This window comes from Trachemys scripta, chromosome 10 (genome assembly GCF_013100865.1).
Source record: "Trachemys scripta elegans isolate TJP31775 chromosome 10, CAS_Tse_1.0, whole genome shotgun sequence".
Classification (NCBI taxonomy): Eukaryota; Metazoa; Chordata; order Testudines; family Emydidae; genus Trachemys; species Trachemys scripta.
Window position 1 is genome coordinate 2,155,893 of NC_048307.1, and position 16,648 is coordinate 2,172,540.

The window sequence follows — 16,648 nt, forward strand, 5'->3', positions numbered from 1 at the left end:
GAGCTAGGTGCAGGGGGGCTCCCTGCTGGGAGAGCTCCGCACCGCTCCGGTCGGCGGGGAGGGAAGGACGTGGGCTGCCCTGCTGGGCTTGCTACAGACATGGCACCGGCTGGGGCAGACGGAGCGCGCAGCCCGCTCCCAGCAGGGGGCTCCCCTCCTCCGCGCTGCCGCCCCCTACAGGGTGGCCGGATTGGCGAACAAAACAAAAACAAAAGCGGCCGTGCCGCCCTAGGATTGGGCGGAATGCCGCCCCCTAGAATCTGCCGCCCCAAGCGTGAGCTTGCTCGGCTGGTGCCTGGAGCCGGACCTGCTTATGCTTGGAGTGGGAGTGAAGTACCAGTTGCTCTGGTGTGTGCACGGACGAGCTGAGCACTGACCTGAGTGTGAAGGTTCAGCTTTCCCTCCCCCAAAGTCAGGAGCAGGTCAGGATGCCGCAGCTACCAAGGCACGGCATGTCCAATTCTCAGGACAGTTTGGTGGTTGTGGGGAGGGAGAGGGAAACCTACATTGTGATTTGAAATAAGGACATGGCGGTTGTCTATAATTCAATGCAACCGCCAGCTGGTGTAGCGGTCTACAATTCAACACAGCTGCCGGATGGTGTGGCTGTCTAGGATTATGGGCTGGTTCTTTCGGAAGTTTTCTTTGTTGTCACTGTTCTTCCTAGCATGCTAATTTTTCTTTCCTATGTTTATAGATAGACTTGGTAAATAATCCTAATCCTTGTATTGCTACTTCCTTACCTGGCAGAGGCTTCTTTATTGTTATGAATAATCAGAAAACAAACCAGGGTAACTCCATATTGGAGGGGGCTCCAGCAGAGACCCTCAGCTCTCCTAAACTTAAACACAAAGATCAAAGGCTAATTTGGTGACAGTGAAAACCTCTTATTTTATCTTCACTATTGACTGCCCTGCCCTCCTGTCTGATTTGATGACGAGTCACCATCCATCCAGCATCTTTTCTCGAATCCTGCAGCCACAGTTCGTCCTCCAATCACATCCCTCGAAGGGAAGAGCAGAAATAAAAAAGATGGGGTATGCAAAGCCAACAGAATGAGATCGGTGAAGGGTTTGGAAGGAAGCCCACGTTTGGAGGTTCCTAAAGGGAAAGCAGCTTTGCTGTGACAGCATTTTGGCAAAAAATTTATTATTTAAATATAACAGTTTCTTCAGTCAAAGCAAATAATTATTAACGTAAATCCAAGTAAAAATAGGAACTTTCCAAATATAGTCTCGGAAACATCTGAATATTTGGATAAATGACATTGAGTGTAAACAGTCTGTCGTCCAAATTGTAAAGGTGGAAAATTAGGTGTGCAGAATACACAGGCAGAGGCCAGTAAAAATGTGCCTAGATTTTAATTTGGGCTGAATATTTTTAGGGGCAGTGATAACATTTGTAGCTCTGCAGCTCTGAAAACAGATCGTTCAGGGTGTACCTGGATTGCAAGCAGGCAGGTCAGCTAGGAATTCTCCTTCCACATCACACAATTGGCTAGGTTCATTGGGGGCATTTTGCCTTCGTTGGAAGCAGATATTAGTAACTTCCAGAGCCAGGCTGCCCAGAGCTCTGACCTTATCGAGAAGCTCCAATGTTCCTAAGAGGAAGGCAGAATGGCCTCATGGATTAGCTACAATACTGGCCGTAGGGGTTCTGGGTTGTAGATCTGGATTTGACACAAAAATCACAGTGTGACCTGGGGTAAGTCAATCTCTCTGAACCTCAGTTTTCTTATCTGTAAATTAGAGCTAATGTTCAGGTCAGAATAAGGCCCCAACTCCTGGAACCATGTGATTATATCGCAAATTCTGCTTTCATTAAAAAAAAAAGTAAGCTTCTATCCCTCATGGTTGAGAAGTAAAGCTCCAAAAGGTTACCCAAGTATAACAGGTTTCAGAGTAGCAGCCGTGTTAGTCTGTATCCGCAAAAAGAACAGGAGTACTTGTGGCACCTTAGAGACTAACAAATTTATTAGAGCATAAGCTTTCGTGGACTACAGCCCACTTCTTCGGATGCATACCGAAGATGCATCCGAAGAAGTGGGCTGTAGTCCACGAAAGCTTATGCTCTAATAAATTTGTTAGTCTCTAAGGTGCCACAAGTACTCCTGTTCTTTTTCCAAGTATAACAGACACAGTGATGCCTGCCTGGGTCTGCAGAGAGCCTGAAACAATAGCTCATAGAAGGGAAAGTGCCCCAGGCATTTCATTGGTGGTTAACTCCAAGCCTCACTGCTCTGGCCTTGCCACTTAGCCCAGCAGCAGATTGTGTTGTGGCAGAAAGGAAAGAGTGCAGCGGGCCCAAACCATCTACCCACCTCTTTTGTGGTGTCCCTAAAGTCCCAGATCGCCTTCATCCAGCCCTGCTAACGATAGTTGCCTATGGGTCAGGAGCTGTGAGGCACAACTAGGGCTTGGAGAGAGCTCTGAGATGCTCAGGGGGGATGTGCTATCAAGGCATGGAATATCAGTGCCCGTTCCCTTCCCTTCCCTTCAGATGTAGCCGGAAAGGGCGAGCTGTAAAGCTCATTGCGAGAGCAGAGGGCAAGCTGTGGATAAAGGACAGGCCCACGCAGGACCGTGTACGTCTACTACTAGGACAGCGCTGCAAGGTGTTCTCCAGAACGGACAAGCATCTGTACCAAAAGCATTATTCCCTTGCCACAAATCCAGAGTGCAGCTTCATGGCCCTGCAATGTACATGAAACCAGCTGCACCACAGAGGCGAAGGACCCAGCCGGGCGTTAGTGGGAAGGGAGCGTATGAGAACGCAGCGAGAGCCATCAGTGTGTGCCAGATGGGACAGCACAAAGGGGTCACGTACAGCCAGTCAGCGAGCTGGAAAGGTGCTTAGCAAAGAGCGTCAGGATGCCCCAGGCGCAGCTCTCAGAGGATGCATTATACGAATGTCAGGGTCCCGGGGAAGAGTCATTGCACCATCTCTGACCACCGGCGTCAATACAGTGCGGCTGACAAGCGCTGAGTTCGTTAAAGCAACAAGCATCTCGTTTAAAACGCAAGTCGCCCCTTTCACTCTGTGCGTGCGGCAAATGACCTGGCTCCCATGAAATACTGGGTCACTTTTGACCCTGAAATGTCTCTCTCCTTGCACATGTCCCCTGCCAGGGGGCCACAGAACCTGTCTCGGGGCTTTGCCAGCTTTTCTCCTTCCCTAGCCCCCACTTCCACTGAAATCCATATTCACCCCAAAATCCTTTCCCCTCCCTTCCAAGGTTTCTGCTCTTCACACTCAGTCGGGTCCCGCTGGCTCTCTTGCTCCAGGAACCGAGACCCCATCTCCTCTCAGCGCTGTCATTGTCCTGCCTCCTGCCTGTCACCACACCTCTGGGGTGGCCAAACCCTTGCTGCTAAAGGCAGCTGTTTTCCCCATGGCACGCCTCCCCCTCTGCACCTTCCATGGGTCTCTATCTGCTGCAAAGTCAGATTCCAGAGCCTCTCCCTCACCCACCCGCCTGCTAATGGTGGACACACCCAGCCGAGACATAAACGGGCACTGGGCAGTGATGGTGCAGGGCTGACCTGCTCCTCCCCAATAGCTTGGGCAGGGTGCCCGGGGGCATGGGGAGGGGAGTGCATGTCTTGCTGCACCCCATATCCCTGGGGCCCCAAGCACACCACAGGAGAGGAGCGGGAATGCCTTGCACCTCCCTCCTGCCTGTACTCCTGGGCTATGCCAGTGGGCTATGGTGGCTCTTGCCTGGAGCCAGGCTGCGGGAGAACATGGAGGAGGGATCCCCAAGGAGGAGAGCATGGCTAAAGGAGCGATTTCCTTCATCTTCTTCCCCTGCTACCCCAATTCCAGCCTCCCCCGCTCCCAAAAATCAGTTTGGCCCCTTAAACCACCACCAATTAACTGTCCCCTGAACACTAATTCTGTCCCCCCAGCAAGACCCCTCTATTGCACACACAGGGCCCGAATTAATTCTACAACATTCCCCCACAGCCCCCCATTCATTCGATGACACCCCCATGGCCCCACCAGTAATTCACACACACACACACACACAAACACAACCTCACCAATACATTCTGCTCTGCTGCAAACACCCCAATTACACAAACCCCACCAGGGCCTTCAAATAACGCCGCTTGTCCCCTGCATACACAGTCCCCCAATGAATTCTACAATGCCCACAAGCAGCCCCCTAAGGAAACCTGCTCCTGCCCCCCACAGCTGTTGGCAGGTATGTGCCAGCTGCCGTCCCTCCTGGCCCCTGCCCCACAGCAGCAGTTCTGCCCCGAGGCCAGGGGCAGCAGGTGCTGGGGGACCAGGCTGTCCTTCACCACAAACAACAGGTCTGGTTGGCTGCCTTCTCCAAGAGGTGGGAAAATGGGGAAGGCAGCCAATCATAGGAGGATTAACTTGTACACTGGGGTTTCCCCCCTAGACTTGTAAGGTCCTTGAGGCCTGATGCAACCCAGCCCCCACCTAGCACTTTGCTCCCTTCTTCTCCTTCTAGGACCTTTCCCCTGCGGGCTCCATTTGCCTCTTCCCCCCTAGGCCTCATGCCCCCTAGCACCCTCCCATCATGCCTGGAACAGTCTCCCGGTCCTCCACCAAGTCCCACCTTTCCTCCCTCCCGTCTGCTCCCTCTCAGCGCGTCTCCAGAATTTGGTCTTGCTGCACTGATCTGGAACTCCCTCCTGCTCCCCACCAGCCATGCTGTTCTCGAAATCCCACCCGGAAGCTCTCCCCTCTTCCCCGCACCCAGTTGATGCCTGCCGGGAAGCACCACCTCGTACTGTGCATGAGGCACTGTCCACAGAAACAGCTGCTTTAGAAGCAGAAATAATTCTACACAGACTTTGGGCAGCACCTGGGATACTACAACCCGGGAGCCTACACCATCCTGCACAAGGGGCTCCCGGCGCTTCAATTCCTTTCCCCCAGGAAAGCAAACGAAGCCCAGCTCAGATGACGCCCAGAGATAGTGAGAACACCCTGGTGTGGGAGAAGCAGCAGAATCCTGGAGTTTGTCTGTCTGGGTAACCAACGTTCCTTGCTCACAAACTGCAGTTAGCTGCAGTGGGATCCCAGGAAAGATGACAGCTGAGACCTGACCACTGATCACAAATAATTTTGGGCTATTCAATATCTAGATCAGTCTTTCCATGAAAATCTTCGAGACGTCTCCCCTGTGGATAGCTAGGTCTGCCCAGCTGCTGTTTCACCTTTTGTTTCCACTGCATAACTTCGAGCCCTGCTGCACGTGAACTCTCCAATTATCCTGCACCTCCCAGCTAGTCAGCAATTCACTCGGAGGGCCTAGAACAGCCTGAATTAGGAGGAGTATGGAGACCAAAGGCTTTGGAAATGGATTTTCTAGACTGAATTGTGAAAGGAATGCACTGTTACCTGCTGACAGTTCTGTCATTCGTAGCAACGGAGTCTGGCAGCGTTAATGAACGTTGGATTGAGCTCTACCTCCACACCAATCAATGAAGAGTTAAGGGAAGGGGAATTATACGTTTCCTTTCTGCGTGCTACTCTCAAAGCCTGTGCGAAAGTATTAAAACGTGAAACTAAACTAGCAAACTATTCTTGATATGATTTATTGCCAGGACAGCAGTATACAAAAGCACTTTTGTAGCTACTGGCAAGATGTGTCACCAGCACATTGTGAATTACACTGCAAGCACTGAAATATTCTCAAATACGCAAATATATGAAGCTATGTCACTAACCACAGCAATAGATGCCATGGGCAGGCGCTGACGGGGGGCATGCTCTTCAGCATCCACTGGTCCCTGAATCCTGGCATTTCAACAAGCACCAAGCATCTCTGAGCTATAACATCCAAATGAAAAACAGCAAGCAATTAATGTTTCTTGTGGTTTTCAGAAGGGGTTGGAATTCCTTCATCCCACACACGGGACATGGGGCTGCAAACAAGGAGTTAACTGGGAGACACATTTTCAAAATTTCCCCCCCTGAACATTTCCATTTTCCTAGATGTATTTTAAATTGCATCTGGGCTGAAAACAGCTGAGAGAGACTCAAAATACAATGTTTCAGACACATCTGAAGACTGACATATATCTCCTGTCTTCGGCCAGATCCTCAGTGCTATCAGAGGCTGCAAACAAAAACAGAGAGACCATCGCTAGGAAAGTGCAAAGCCAGGAGGCACATACAGTACTAGAGAGAGGGATTTACTTAGAATAAAATGTAACTGTATCCTTGCAAACACTGTTGTTTCCAGTGTCTCCTCATTTCCATGCAATGCTTAAAACAATGCAGTGTTTTCGTTTGCAGCACAGCGTAGGTCGTTCTCTCATTCTTTTGTCTGAAGGGCTCTCTCCTTTCATCAGCATAATAATAAAATAAAAAATCAAGCTCTTTATGAGACTGTCCTAAAGCAGCCCAGGCATTTTGGAGAGATGCCAAGGTGCTTACGGAGAGGCACTTGCTCTCTGTTGTGAAGCTAAAAGCTTTCCGTGCAGAACTACAGCATCCTAACTCGGTTAGCCTGCGCTCTGGTTCCCCGTTTGCAGAAAATTGATGAAGGCTGCTGGCTTGAAAACCAAAAACATCAGATACATTTGAAAACACCTTTATTATCTTCCTGTACAAATATCGAGATGTGTCCGCCCTGATCGCCTGGGGAAAAAAACCCAATCAATAAAAATACCCCGACGCAGACAGAGCTGCACAAATAATGCCAAACTTCGTTCCCCCAGCACCTTTCGGACACATCTAACATGGCACCTCTGCTCCTAAAACCACCAACTGTCAAGGGCAGAGGCTGAATTCTAAGCAAACCCCAGACTCCTGAAAGGGAAGACGCCTCCTGCACACATATCCGCGCCTGACTGTACAACCGGGAGTGCCGAAATACAAAGGAAGAACGCACACAATTCTCGCATGGCCTTCCCTTTACCAATCAACAATCAGCAAGCATGACAAATAATTGTTTGCAGCTGTCATTAGCTGAAAACAAGGCAAATCTGCATATACTTAATCTTAATTAGGCAGACTTGGCAAGGAGCCCTTGCTCGTTGCTACCAAACAACCATTCCACTCACAAAAGGGTGACAAAAGCCTGGACACACACACACACAATGTTGATGGAAAAACAAACTGCCTGCAAATGACTAATCCTGCTCCAGCCCCCCTTCCCCCCAAATAAGGGAGGTTATCGAAAGGGAAAGAACCCGTGCCAGAAAAGATGCCCAAGTGTTGTCTGGAGCTCCTGCTTTCTGTCTCACTGTCCCTTTGTGCCGCATCTCAGCACCACGGCTCACTCTCAAAGCCTGGCCCAGATGCAATATGCAAGAGTGGAGTTGATATAAATTCAAGCAGAGAAATTTTGCCACCGAATGCATCATTACTAATTATTCAACTCTCGTTTACCTCTCAAATGAGCAGGCATTGATCGACTTCACAGAGGCATTTCCATTCAAAGACGAAGAGAGGAATTTTGGAGGAAGAAAAAGGGAATATGAAACTGAGGACAAACTGGGTCTGTCACAGCAGCCCTGGCCCTGGGAGCTGTGCTGGATTATGACTTAGAATTTATGAGAGAACTCCTTGCTGCAGGAGGGAAGAAAACCAGGTCACAGACTCCGCAGTAAATGCTCTGCAACTACACACTGCAAAATATATTCAACCCATTGTGACTGGCAGTGACGTCAGCAGACTCACAGCGGAAATTTGCACCAAGCCAGGGCAGATTCTACTCAACATTTCCCCCCCTAAAAAACAAACAAACCAACCCAAATATTGCTGAGAACCCCATTTTCCAAGTTGTGCTTTCCCACTCCTTCAAAACTCTCCCCTCGTCCATCCGTGCCTGGCGCTGCCCAGCGAGACGTTATGTAGTTGTTGTACAGACGATGAATAAAAGCTGTGATGGCTTTGGAAGGCTGCCACTTCTCTACCCACTGCAGAGCTGGGACTGTCTACAAGGGCTGCACAGTTCATGCAGCATCTGTACTCTTGGCACGCTGGCATCTTTATTCCCCCACACGCACCCACCTCGGCTCAGACGGTGCCAATTCACACATTTCATGCGAACACGCCGAACAATTGATACACATGCCAGGGAAAAAAATTGCTTTAAAGAAGCTACACAAACACACCCACAAAAATCAAGCCCCAAATCAGTGGAACGTGCTTTACCTGGAAGCTTGCAGCCTGAAGAATGAAGGGAGGCATCTGACATCTAGAGCCTTTCGCCTCCCAGTACACACCACAGACTCAAGGAAGGAGAAACTTATCACGGCGGAAGGAAGCAAACAGTTGAGGCAGATTTAAAATGTCGGCGCGCAGTGGCTGAGTTAAAAAAAAAAAAAGTAGCGTTGGATTAAAAACATGACAAAATTTTTCTTACTAAAAAAATATTGCAATGATCCAAAAAAAAAAAAATTTCCATTGAGCAGCACTTAAGGAAAAACTATTTGAAATAAATACGAACAAAATCGGAATGAAGCCGGAGTCGCCACAGCCAGCAGAGAGAACTGGAAAGGTATTTTGTAGGTGCGGCCAAACAGAAATAACTAATATTATTCAGAATGGCCGAGAACACGGAGCGAGAATTTTGCAGTTGAAATGACAGGATTACAAATCTTTAGAAATTCGGGTTTTAAAGTTTGTATTTCTAAACCTAGGCCGGTGAACAGAAGCTGCCGAGATTTAATTCAAAGGCAAAGTGTTTGGGGTGTGTTTGGGTTTTAGGCAGAAGAAATTATAATCAATATGATTAAACCTTCTAGGAAGGAAGCCGTCTGGTGTACAGAGAACTGAATGCAATGTAGATGCTCTAGTAATACTAGGTTTTTTGGTCAAACATTTAGCCAAAAATCACTTAATTTTGTACAAACTAAGCCTGTTATTTTATGAACGTGCGTGAAAATAGACAAATGACTTTTTAAAGTGAAAAAATAACTGTGTTAGCTTTTGAAGTGCTTAACTTTATGATTTATCAATCTCTAGCATAGTCTACATGGAGGGGGATTAAACTAAGGATTGGATTAGTGCAATATTTCAATTTTAATTGAAATTGACTTTGAGATTGCACACCTGGGAAGCTAAATGAAAGAAATTATATCCAAGCAAACTCCCATAAATACTTTCTTTAAGGAAATACCAGGGTAACATCTCGACACACAACCCCCCTAGACTTTTTATTTAGATCTGTATAGATAGGATATATGTGCATATTGCAGATAGACAGAGGGGAAAAATCATAATGAACAGCTTTAGTTCAGCAACAAACACAGATCTTTGAATGTTTAAAGCAGAAATCTCCCAGACGGTTTAAATAACAGTGTAATTAATGTATTCAAATCAAACTGTGTTAAAAACTTAAAAGTGACAGATAACAACAAGTCCCTGGATTCTGCTAACATTCCTTTCCCTGTTTAGTATCTGCTGAAGGAGAAATGCATCTGCATCTATTTAAAACGTTAAATGCATTTCAGGAAACACAACTGCTTTATTTTTTATTCTGCCCTCACATGTGTAATATGTTTTTCAGATAGAAAGGACAGACACAGATAAATACACATTTCAGCTGTAAGAGCATATTGTATGGATTGCAACTACCCAGCCCAAACAGGAGATACAACACACTGTACACAGGGAGATAAGAAAGGGGTGTTATCTTCAGAAAATACTTTCCTCTCAGATGATATTTACACATAATTTGAGCCACACTCACTGGGGGGTTTGGTTTGGACAATAACAGACACAATAAAAATGTGAGATTGGTAATCAGCAGCACAAAGTGCATCCCTCCTGAAATTCCAGACGAACCCATATTAGCTACATAGAAGGTAAATCTCATCCCTGGGAGACGAGCGTAGGAGTGGGGCTGTGGGTTTGGTGGGGGTTTTGTTTTGTTTATTTGCTTGATGGTTTTTCACGGTAATCTAAGCAAAAATATCAATTTAGTTGCGGAAAATGTAATAGAAAACTTTAAAAACACTAGCTCTGCAGCATTTTACCCAAGCCATAGGGACACCTTAAAATACTGGCCTATATCGCAACTGAAACGTAAATTGTAACAAAACATTAAATTAATCATCTTCAAAACTAGAATTTACAAAAACGTAGCCACCTAAGACACGATTTGATGCATTTTATAGGGACAAATCCTGCACGGCCAGATAAATACAGAACTCAAGTAGGCTGAATAATTCCTTTTTTTTACAGCCAGATGGAGCATAGTTCTGCATAAAAAGGAAGCGTTTCCTCACCCACTGTAATCACTGTTATAAGAAAAGCTGAAAAAATAGTTTACAGAAAATCATTTGACAAACGTTGCCTTTTTTCCTGCGGGCAAACTCCTGGTGAGTTTCGTGGATTTAATGGTTATTTAAAGTTATTCCTGAGTCACTTTGTTCTTGGAGGCCATTTGCGAGCCGTTTCACAGAGAACCCTTTATCTCAGAGAGCGGAGATGCGATCAGCATCGGTTAGGTTTGATGGCATGTAGCGAGGTCACAGAACATTTCTTCTGGTGCCTGGCTGGAGGAGTGCAAATCAGGTTCAGCTGCACACACTTGAATATGGAGTTTGAAATTCACTTCCAGGCAATATTCCCACGCTAGTTGCGAGGTGCTGGCGTCACTCTAATCACCCCAGATTACACTGCAAGCAGGAGAGTGGAAATTAAGGGCCAGCTCCTCAGCTGATGTAAAACAGCATCACTCCCCTTAAATCATTGATAAATACAAAGGGTGAAACTTCAGCCTCATTGAAGTCAATGGCAAAACTCCCATTGTCTTCAATACATCAGTTTCCATCAGCGGAGGATCTGGTCCCAGTTCTCTGGGAAAGCCAACATAGAAAGCTTTGAGCCTGTGATTACTTGGTCTCGTTTATGTGACGGTGCAAAGGACCAACATGGGAGAGGGCACTGCCGGGGGGTGGGGGGAGACACCTCAGCTGGGGGAGGGGAACTTAATTGCTCAGATTCTGTGGCAGCCAGTTGCTGCACACCCCAGCTTGCTGTCCGACAGTTCAGGGGCTTCTCCACCTCGCTGGCATCCAGCAGACTGGCTGTTTGGCCACGGTGAAGTCTTTGCCATACGCTGTTCTGATTTTGCCAATGCCCTGGTTGAAGGAACACGTGCTACCTGAGAGGAGCTGAGTTGTTTTCCCATGGCTCGGGGGTGGCTGGAGAGCAGTGCTAGCTGATCAGACAAAGGACAGCAGATGTCTGCAGCCCGTCCAGACGCTCCGCAGTGAACCAGGTGGTTTTATTATAGCAAAGCATTACTGGTCTGTACTGTACCCCTTCCCTCCCCTCTGTTACTGACCATCGGCAAGTCACTGACCTCTTCTGTGCCTCAGTTTCCCTGTCTGGAAACAGGGGCGATCGTTGCCTCTCTTGGAGGGGGTGGCGAGGGGCAGAGGGTTGCTATGGCTCTGGGCTGTATCAGTGCTCAGTGTTGTTATTCTGAGCCAGGAGGAATAAAGCACCTTCTGTCCAGGTTCTCCACAGGCTTTACCCCATGGGTGAGGAGCAGCGAGCACTGGGCTGGGACTCGGGGGACCTGGGTTATTTCCCAGCGCTGCCACGGATTAGCCGGGTGACCTTGGGCAAGTTCCGGCCCCGCCCCGCCCCGCCGCTCTCCTCCCGCTCCCCACACGGCGGCTGACCTGCCTGGTTGGACTGTGCGCTCAGACTCTTCCACCGGGCAGTGACCCGCACAAGGGGCCCCGATATCGGCTGGGGTCACTCGGGGCCACTGACGTACAAACAAATGATTACACAACGTTTAACGCGTCACTATGTCATTTCTGTAATAAAGCCGCTGGGACGCCAGCTCTAGACCCCAGCTCTAACGGGCCAGCCCGGAGCCCCCCGTCCCACAGGTTCCCTTGCCCAGAGGCTGGGGACAGGGGGCTCTTGCTGGGGCTGAGTGAGGCTGCCAGCCATGCATCAGGCCCCAGGAACAGAGGGGAGGAGCTGCTGCTGCTTCTGACTGGCCCGGGCCAGTTCCAGGGAGCAAATGCAAACCCCAGGCATTGCAGCCAGGGCCCAGGCGCTGGCTCTGAGACCTTTGTGGGCCACGCAAGAGCCAGAGAGACCCGAAAGCAGCACCACAAGACGAGCCCCCAGCTCTGGGGCAGGCCGGGGAGGGAGCAGAGTAAACTCCACTCTCGGGCCTGGGTTCTAATTGCCTGGGGATGCAGAGCGCAGGGCTGACAGCAACAGCCAGCAGCGCCTTGCTGCAGTGTGTGGCCCCGCAGGCTCCGAGCCTGGCTGCATGTACGGGGGAAACGTGCCCCCGGCGGGGCAGTGAGGGCTTGGAGGCCCCTTCCAGAGCCCGCTGATGGGGCAGTGTCTGGGCAGTGCTGGCCACTCGCCCCCAGCCTCGGGGGCTTTGTGCCACTGAGCTCGCTGCTGGGCACAGAACGAGGAGAGAGGCGTAGCCCTGCCCCACAAGCGCAGGGCCTGCCCGTGTGCTAGCAGCAATTCCAGCGCTACCCCGGCGCGCCCCGCAGCACTGCCCCACAAGTGCAGGGCCTGCCCGTATGCTAGCAGCAATTCCAGTGCTACCCTGGCGCGCCCCCCCCAGCACTGCCCCACACGCAGGTCCGGCTCCAGCTTTTTTGCCACCCCAAGAGGAAAAGGGGGGGGGGAAAGAAAGAAAAGATAAAGCCATGATCGGTGGCACTTCGACGGCAGCTCTACCGCGCCGCTTCATTCTTCGGTGGCAATTCGGTGGCAGGTCCTTCCCTCTGAGGGGGACTGAGGGACCCACCTCCACATTACCGCCGAAGACCTGGACGTGCCACCCCTCTGCATTGGCCGCCCCCAGCACCTGTTTCCTGCGCTGGTGCCTGGAGCCAGCCCTGCCCACATACCTGCCGCTTCCCTGGCATGCCCGTTGCTCCTCCTCCCCAGGGGCACACAGACTCCTCATCCCCAGGCATGACACCCCACAGCAGGCGTGCAGAGCCCCCCAACAGATGCAGAGCCCCATGTACCCACGGCACCCCCTGCCAGACACCCAGAACCCTGGTCTATGCCATGCCACTGGCTACCCAGCGGTCCCCCCCCCCCCAATACACACTCCAGCTCTTCCATCAGGCAGGTAGGGCCATGACAAGTAATAGTAACAGAGAGGACATGCAGGTTGCTGCCTTCCCCAATGCAAACACCCCACAGCCACAGCCTTGAAAACAATTCTTATGTAACCAACCCCGAGCGGTGGAAAGGTGTCTCACCTGCCTGAGGGCAGCGCCTACCGTATATTACCAAACCAAGCTGGCAGCGATTACGACACACCCAGCCTGTTAGCAGGTGTTGAGCCTGCTGAGATAGGGCTCAGTGGGTTCTCTCACCCGGGTGATAAAGGAGGTAGCAATGGCTCTCCAGAGAGGAAAAGAGGATCTAGTTGGGCTGAGCATTTGGGGTATTTTATTCTCCGCCTTTGCATTCAAAAATGGCTCATTCGGAAATAACTCAGCCAGGCAGACCAGAGCTGGGACATTTCAGCCCAAAACGTGAGAGGGGGAGAAAATTCTGAGCGGCCGACTCCAGGCCTTTAGAATGAAAACGCTTAGGCCAAAGGGTAACCTCACCACGCTTCACCTGCCATCAATTAAACCAGAACGCCCAACAGGCTCCCCCGCAAGGCAGCCCCAGGACACTGCCCCCTACACGGCCAGCTCTCTGGGGCAGGGACGGTCCTTGTGTCTGAGTGCACGGGACAGCACCGAGCTCACCCCTACACAGAATGCCAGTGCCCCAGTCCCCAGAGCCGGGAGGAGGGGTCTTGGTCGAGAGCCATGGTCCAGCTGAGCTGCTGTGTTACCTCTGGCTCCAGTAGGGATTTATCGGGTGAGCAGGCTTTGCCAGAGCGAACCTCCAGCTGCATGTGACTCTGCTAACGGCTTCCTCCACTATCCCCCTGGGAGCGGCAGCTCTGCATTTCCTTAGGAAGCCTCCATCCGGATCCCCGCAGAGGTGCCCTCTCTGCTCGCCTCGCCCTGCGTCCTCGTTCCTCGCAGCCCAGGGTGGGGTCTCAGAAGCACAAGGCCCTGATTCACTTTTAACTAGTCTGGTTCAGAGGGGCTGTCTGCTACAACCGCGAGCTGCCATTGCTGTCCCCTCCTTGCCTGCTGACTAGACCTAGAAGATCTCTGTGTCTCTAACCGCTGTCACAAGCAGCTCCCCACGTGCCGAGCTTCCGAGATGCAGCACAATGGGTAAGACACCAAATGCACCCTGAACCCCGCGTCAGTGCTGCGGTCAGCGGCCTGCAGACGCAGTTACCCAGCAGCCAGGGCAGACGGGGGGGCTCGGTCAGGCCGCGGCTCTCAGCACCGCTGACTTGTTTCACAGGGTGCTGGAACTCTGACTGTTCCCCAGTAAAATGAATTCACCCATAGCAGAAAGTCCAGGTTTCAAAGCAAAATTCAGCCCTGGCATCAGTAGGCCCGACTGCCCCGGCTTCAGCAGCGCTTCACTCATTCGCACCGGGGCTCGGCTGGGCCCCAGGGCAGGTCTTCACTGCAGAGAAACCAGCACTGAACCCCCCGGGGTGAGCAGAGACACTGCAGAGCTCGACGCTGCACTCCCCCGTGTGCGTCGCTAGGGCTTCCGGGGCCACATCCCCTGGCTCTTAGCACCGCCAAAAGCCGAGCTGCTCTAGGATTCTCCCCGGTAAATTGTGGGAGAACCTGGCTGTCCTGCTGGGCACACAGGGGATTGTAGGAAGGCACGGGAGGACTACCAACACTTCCGTGGTTTACCCTGCCTCCACACTGCCAAATGGGCAGGTTACCACCTGCAGCACCTGGCTCCAGTTTATACCCGAGCTGTGCCAGCTAGCCCGGATCAAAGCTCGGGGAGACGTTTTAGTGTGAGGATAGAAGGAGGGGGAAGAGTCTGGGCTAATAATAACATGAAGTCATGTGCCCAAAGCCTCTTCTACATAGCCCCACATAAAGCACACATGGAGTAGAAAAACCGCATCGTGCATGGGGAGGGGGGATGTAGCAAAAGCCCCACTCTCTAGTACTCAAGAGTAGAGGTAGGAGATTTTGACGATATTTTTCCCTCAGAAAATGCAGTTTCAGCAAAATGTTTCACAGAAATGTGGCATTTTTGACACAATATCTTTCTGGGGAAAAAAAAATCCGAAGGGAGCGTTCAGCTCAGGTCAAAATGTTCCACTTTGACCTTCACCAAATGAACCTTTAATTTTCCATTTCAACACATTTCATTTCCATCTTTGGAAGTTTTACATTATATAACTGAAGATAACATTTTTAAAAAGTTAAACCTCAGGACAAAACATTTAGATTAACTGGAAACTATTTTTTCTTATTTTCATTTTGTGGGGAGTTTTGTTTTTGTTCCATTTTGGAACAGAAAAAAAATTCAATATCTCAGAATTTTCAGCCAAATGAAAAAGCCAGTGCCCACCCCCCTGGCTCTCCTCAGGAGAGCGATGCGGACTCCGCGGCCCTGCACACTACAAAAGGGGTTGGTTGGAGCAAGACCGAAACGCCAGCACCAAGAGAACCCTGGCACTGCTCCCCAGTCCGGTCTGGTGAGGGCACAAAGAGCATGACCAGGTGCCAAAGCCTCAGTCTGGAGACCTGATGTTTATTTCCCCTCGGGCTCCATCCTGTCGGAGAGAGAACAGCTCTAACTCCCTGGCCACTGTGTAACTGCGCCTGTTGCTGATGCTATCAAAGCTCACTCCAAACAGGCTGTCACACAGAGCACAAGCCATCCTCTGCATGGGCAGGAGGTAGGCCCAGAGACGGACCCGGGTGATGTCACAGGAAGAGAAAAGGCCCTGGCTCCCCCAGCCCTCTCCAAAGGCGTTCCCAAAGCTTGCCCTCCTCTTCCTGCTAGGGGCATATAGCCGCATCGAGGGGCGTGAGAGAGAAAGGTAGCACCCCCGTCTGATGCACAGAGGGACTCAGCACCCTGGCACATGGAGATGGTCTAGCAGCTAGCGCACAGGGCTGAGAGGCAGGACTCCTGGCAGGGCTGGCTCCAGGCACCAGCTTGTCAAGCAGGTGCTTGGGGTGGCCACTCCGGAGAGGGGCAGCACGTCCAGGTATTCGGCAGACGGTCCCTCACTCCGGCTCGGCGTGAAGGACCTCCCGCTGAATTGCCGCCGCAGATCACGATCGCGGCCTTTTTTGTTTTGTTTTGTTTTTTGGCTGCTTGGGGTGGCCAAAACCCTGGAGCCGGCCCTGACTCCTGGGTCCTACTCCAGACTCCCTGTGTGGTCCTGGGTGAGGCACAGTTTCCTCAGCTGTAAAAATGGGCATAATGGGGGTTGGGACCTTCATTTGCAAGCAGTTTGGGATGGAAGGTGCATAATCCTGGGCACGAAGGCCACTAAAGCAAGTAACCTGTGAGGAGCAATTCATCTGTCTGGGGCTGACTTCTCTCAGACCAAATCCTGGGATTCTCATTTGTTCGACAGCATGAGTCGCACTGCTTCCCCCATGCAATGAGCTCACAAGCTGTTCCATACCGCTATTCTACAATCGGATTGCGACCTGCAGGTGTTGCTTAGCTACCTAAGTCACATGGCATAGTTTCCAATTCCTGATTTGATGACTTAGATAACGAATCAACCGCACCAGTCCAGAGATTTGACTGTTGCATCAAGATAGAAGATTCTAGGGGTGTTGGTGAT